The sequence below is a fragment of the Capra hircus genome, chromosome 18 (assembly GCF_001704415.2).
Source record: "Capra hircus breed San Clemente chromosome 18, ASM170441v1, whole genome shotgun sequence".
NCBI classification, from domain to species: domain Eukaryota; kingdom Metazoa; phylum Chordata; class Mammalia; order Artiodactyla; family Bovidae; genus Capra; species Capra hircus.
Window position 1 is genome coordinate 60,162,463 of NC_030825.1, and position 6,000 is coordinate 60,168,462.

Consider the following 6,000-nt stretch of genomic DNA (forward strand, 5'->3'; position numbering starts at 1 on the left):
GGGATGATTTGGGAGAATGGCATTGAAACATGTATACTATCATGTCAGAAACGAATCACCAGTCTAGGTTTGGTACAGGATACAGGATGCTTGGGGCTGGTGCACTGGGATGACCCAGAGGTGATATGGGGAGGGAGGTGGGAGGGGGATCCAGGACTGAGAACTCATGTACACCCATGGCGGATTCATGTCAATGTATGGCAAAACCAACACAGTATTGTAAAGTAAAATAAAAAAATAATTAAAAAAAAAATAGACCAGTACAAGAGTGGAAAACTATGAGATATGGGGGTCTTATATCCTAAGACCTTGAAATGGGACTGTTTGGTTCACCCAGAGATGCCAAGCTAAGAGCCTGAAAGATTCACACGTATTCCCTTTGTTGGACTGCTGTCCTTACAGTTTTCCCAAGTAACAGGCACAGAAGATCCAATCCACCAGCTTATTCCACACACCCTGACATGTATGGCAGCAAAAGGAGAACAGCAGAAACGGCTGAAGGATCTCAAGAGGCAGACAGGGACTAAGACAGTTCATTACAGGTTCTGAGGTGCCAGATAAAATTAAAGAGCAGCCAGTACTTTCCCATTTGCCGATTCTATCTCCCAAATATGACAACTGTGATGAAAGCGGCACCGGATCAGGGGTTAGACGCTCGGGGCATCAGCTCTGATCTATATGGACTAAGAATTGAGTAGCCAATAGATCCAAGCCCACAAAGAGAGAAGAGGGGGCAAGGCAGCCCACCTCATGCTCCTCACACTCAAGAACAACCAGCTCACAGCAGGGGGATGGCGAGTGTTGTGGATACAAACCGTGCCTTTGTGTCTGATGGAGCTGCAGCACCACTGGCAGGTGGAAGAACACATGATACATGTTGAAGGACAGGCTGAGGACTTGGAGAAAGGTTAAGCTTCCTCTGGGACTTTAATAAAGAAACTTCTCTTTGGCCAAAGAGCTGAGAGAGTCAGTTCTGAGGTAGGTTGAGAAGTCCGGGGTACCCGAGGAGGAGAAAGGGGTCTGGGGCTCTCGAGGAGGATAGAAAGTGGTCTGGAATTATCAAGGAGGAGAAAAGGACAAACTTTTTTCTTTAAGCCCAGAGCTGATGATTACACAACAAAATAACTCTATTAAACTCTGTACTAAGCAGAGACATTACTTTGCCAACAAAGTCTAGTCAAGGCTGTGGTTTTTCCAGTGGTCCATATGGATGTGAGAGTTGGACTGTGAAGAAAGCTGAGCACCAAAGAACTGATGCTTTTGAACTGTCGTGTTGGAGAAGACTCTTGAGAGTCCCTTGGACTGCAAGGAGATCCAACCAGTCCATTCTAGAGGAGATCAGTCCTGGGTGTTCTTTGGAACAGAATCTATGTCAGATTTTAAAGCTGAAACTCCAATACTTTGGCCACCTCATGTGAAGAGTTGACTCATTGGAAAAGACTCTGATGCTGGGAGGGATTGGGGACAGGAGGAGAAGGGGACAACAGAGGAATCGATGGCTGGATGGCATCACCGACTCGATGGACATGAGTTTGAGTGAACTCCGTGAGTTGGTGATGGACAGGAAGGCCTGGCATGCTGCACTTCATGGGGTCACAAAGAGTGGGACATGACTGAGCGACTGCACTGAACTGAAGATAATAGAACAACGTTTCCTGCTTGAGGACAGGTTTCTCCTTCTTGAGAACCTTCTGACTAATCCTGTCATCTTGAAATGTAAATTCTGGGAATGGGTCTGGTAAGAGCTTTACAACCTTGAGACCTTCTTTTGACTTACTGTAATAAGCAGTTGAGAAACTATATAGCTCCCTTGCTAAGAACAGCGAGGAGGGGCATTCTCCATCCCCCTTCTGATGTGTATGTCAGAAGCTTTCTCTGTCCCATTTCATACTTTAATAAAACTCTGCTACAAAAAAAGCTCTTGAGTGATCAAGCCTGGTCCCTGGTTCCAAAGCTATATCTTCTTCTTCGGAGATCATGAATCCGATGTTGTTCACCATAAGCTATCATTTCTATGTACCATTATAAGACATTTCCAACCACTATTAAAGCTGTGCTTTCCTCCCTGCCCTGAGATCTCATGTCTGTTCGAACTTTTGATACATTCCCGTCCATTTCGGGTCTTGTTTTGTTTTCAAAACAAGTATCTCAAACTAAAATATATGATGTATGAAAACAGCACACCTAACATTGTTCTCAATGGTGAAAGACTGAAAACTTTGCCTCTGAGATCGGGAAGAAGGCAAGGACACACACTCTGCAACACTGTTCAACAAAGGACTGAAACCCCTAACCAGAGCAATTAGACAAGAGAAAGAAATCAAAGCTTCCCAAAGTGAAAAATTAGAAAGTTACCTTCTTTCCTAGAGGACAAGGTCTTTTATGTATAAACTGTAGATTCCACACAGACACAAAAAACCCCCTGCCACATCAAATAGCAACTTTAGCAAACTTGCAGGATACAAAAGTCAATGTGCAAATCAGCTGCATTTCTATACACCATGAACAATGTTAAAAGACAATCAAATAACAATTTTATTTACTATTATACTAAAAATGGATGAAATATTTAGGAATAATTCACCAAGGAGGTGAAACATATACACTGAAAACTACTTAACCATTTCTAAAAGAAATCCAAAATAAATAAATCTAGTAGTCATGGACTGGCAATCTCAGTACTCTGTATTTCCAAGTTACTCAAAGTGTTCCACAGATTTAATGAATTCATTATGAAGCGTACAATAGAAATGTTGGCAGAAATAGAAAAAACTTGCCAGAAATCATAAAGAACCTCAAGGCGATGACAAACTGCAAAAATACTCTTCAATAAGTACAAAGATGAAAGATGAAGGCCACCCTTTTTAAAATTTCAAGCCATATCACAATATCATCCAGACGGTGTAGCACTGGCATAAACATGGATTTATACACCAAGGGAACAGAAGGGAATGTTCAGAAATAACCATTTGCATATATTTGCCTGTATTTAAAATATAACCATACGCATATAAATATTTGCATATATTTAAAATCTAATGACAAGGATGCTAAGAAAACCTAGCGGAAAAAAGACAGTTGCCATAACAAATGGTGAATCCATGGGTTAAACAATGAAGAGGAAACCTCACCTGCATTAAAAGTAAAAACATCTCTGTGCCAAACCACAAAATAAACACAGTGAAAAGACAAAATCTGAAGAATGAAGGCGATGAAAGTGAATTTCCAGCTCTCAGAGATTTAGACTCATGTTACAGTTTCAAACAGATGATGGAATAGCACACCCTTTATCACTGATACCTGATTCTGAACTTTCCATCCCATTTCCAATCAGGATTTTGAAATCAGTGACTCACTCACTTCGCTTCAATTACCTTAGAACAAATTTCCCTTTTTAGGTCTACTTCCAAATTTTACCAGGTACTGTGCATGTTAATACCTGACTTCCACCCACAGCTTCTGAATCCTGATTGACAGAGAGCAGACTGCACAGCTAGAAGGACCGAGGCAATCCCTCCTGCCCAACAGCACTGAGAGCCCTTCTCAAACCAGTGGGTGTGAAGCCCTGCCCAGGATGGTGCCCTCCACACAAGGTCCAGGCCACTGGGTCATGCAGAGATGGGATCTAAGTGGAGACGACAGGCCCTGAGGGAAGTTCCCTGGTGAGTGTGCATGTACAGGCCTCAGGAAGGATACTTCAGAGTCAGAGGTGATTAGTAAGTCCAAAGAAGGGATTTCAGGAAGGACTGAGAATCAACTAGGAATACGATTTTACCTGGGAAAGAGCCATTCCTCTTTTCTTTCCTTTTTTCCTCCTCTTACCAGCTTCTTCCTCAGACAATGTAAGTTTTTAGAAGTTGATCTGGCAAGTGGAAAACAGGCTGCTTTAGGCTTAGAATCAACATTCCCCCTTCCTTCGCCACAACCACAAAAACAGGAAGACCTCACTATGTGGAACAGTCCTTTGGTGTCCATTGCCTCAGGTGGGATGCTGTTTCTGCCCTCCTATTTCTTCCCTCACACCTCTCCTGCCCTCCTCGGCAACTTGTTTCTCTTCTTACTGCTCTTCTCCCCACCCCAACCCTTTTAATTGTCCTAAACATCTATACATCTGTCTCTCTTTCTCCAACTCTGCTCCCTCTCTGCTTTCTAGTCACACCCTTTCTCTCCCTGTTACACTCCCACTCTGGGGCACTCCAGGTGTCTAGGCTTATTTCCTTCTCTTCTCTTCTAGTCAACACCTATCCCTGTTTCTCTCCTAGGATCACCCCTGTCAGCCCTCCTACCGCAGACGCGCGGCCCCTGACTCCTTGTCTCCAACTCCTGGAGATCCCACGCCTTTGTCCATTATTCTTTCACCCACCCGCTGCTTTAAGGGCTAACTCTATTTCATTTCACCATCCCTTTGCAACTGCCTCAGCCATCCTGGGCGACCCCGTCGGTTCTCTCATTGTTTTTTCCACTTCTGAGTTTGCCTTTCACTCTGTCACTGCTTCTTCTGATCCCCCTCGCCCACGTATCTACAGAAACGATAAGTAAATGAAACGCCCACCTATCAAAAGAGCACCTTTTCCAACGAGACGATTCGTGACGGAAAAACACTGGGTGCCACATGTCCAGCCCAGGGGTGAGGAAAAGGGACTGACCAGGAAGGGAGGCGGGCGGGGCAGAACGATCGGCCTGAGAAGACGCGAGGGCAGAGAGGCTGGGAGCCAGGGGGGCTCTCCAGAATCCCAGAACCGGGGAGAGGACGCGGCTTCTCCGGGAGCGGGGCTGTCCTCGCGACCTCCAGGGGCCGACAGAGGACGCGGCTTCTCTGGGAGCGGGGCTGTCCACGCGACCTCCAGGGGCCGACAGGGTGAGGCGGTGGAGGCGGGCGTGCCCGAATGCCCCTCGCGCCCGCCCACCTTACAGGGCACAGGCGTAGGTACTAACGGTTAAGTTTCAAGCAGGAAAATATCTCGAAAGGCGGTGTCTCAGGGGCCGAAGGCTGAAAAGCCAACCGCAAGGACAAGCCTTAGAGCGATTTCGAACACTCGACGTGCAACCGCGGCCTCTGGGTTTATTTGCTGTGGACGGCGCGGTAGTGGGATGTTACTTCCGCAGAACCAGCGGGACCCTTAAGATGGGCTGGCGAGGGCGGGTTGGACGGCTAAGCGGACATCATACCTTCACACTACGAGAAAATATCCTCAAGGGCCCCCCAGCGACCTTCTCTCGCGGCCTTCCGCTTCCGCAGGAAACTGCGCACACGCGGATTCCGAGGCGGAGCTTCCGGGTCGGGGGCGGGGCGGTCGCTGCAGGCGAGGGGCGGGGCGAGGAGCGTCCAGGTCTCCAGAGCGAGAGCTAGGCGGGGCAAGGGGCCGGGAGGTGTTTAACAGTCCTGTGATGCCCGATGAATTACAGCCTGTTTTTTTAAATTTGTTGCCTTTAACATCTAAATAGATAGCATAGTCTTCTATAATTACAATATGGAAATGTCGATGAACAAAATAAACTTTTTGTCATATGTTGAGGAAAGAACGGTGCTAGTAGTGAAAGTTGCTCAGTCGTGTCCGACTCTGCGACCCCATGGTTTATACAGTCCATGGAATTCTCCAAGCCAGAATACTGGAGTGGGTAGTCTTTCCCTTGTGCGTGGGATCTTCCCAAGCCAGGGATTTAACCCAGGTCTCCCGCGTTGCAAGCGGATTCTTTACCAGAGAGCCACAAGGGAAGCCTCTGTTAGTAAGACTCATCCAGTGTTTTAGCAACATCTAAGCAGCCAGGGTATGGGGACAGACTTAAAAATCTGCAATCCGTGCCCACCTTTGAGTTCTTCTTTTCGTGCCTGTTGGCTGCTAGACAGTTCTCTTCTCCTTAAATTCTTCCGATTTAATTTGAATTTTATACATTCCGCACAGCCTCCTGGAAATTTTGAGGACTTGGGTCACTTTGAGCTCCCCCTCGGGATGCGAGGAAAACATGCACTAAGCACAGTGGAGAGGAAAAAGTTGGTGG

General features: G+C 46.5%; 1 protein-coding gene across 2 annotated transcripts in view; it reads right to left on the reverse strand.

Moving 5' to 3' along the window:
• Window positions 1–5,255, reverse strand: part of LOC102191785 (zinc finger protein 665-like) — a 46,171-nt gene extending 40,916 nt beyond the window's left edge. Inside the window, exons 1-2 of one of the 2 annotated variants that reach the window (XM_018062969.1) lie at window positions 5,170–5,255; window positions 3,776–3,862 (exon numbers count right to left, since the gene is read on the reverse strand). The gene's annotated coding sequence lies outside the window, so the exon portion shown is untranslated. Of the gene's footprint in view, window positions 1–3,775; window positions 3,863–4,398; window positions 4,556–5,169 lie in introns of those variants that run through there. The other variant, XM_018062971.1, reaches the window with a different exon arrangement.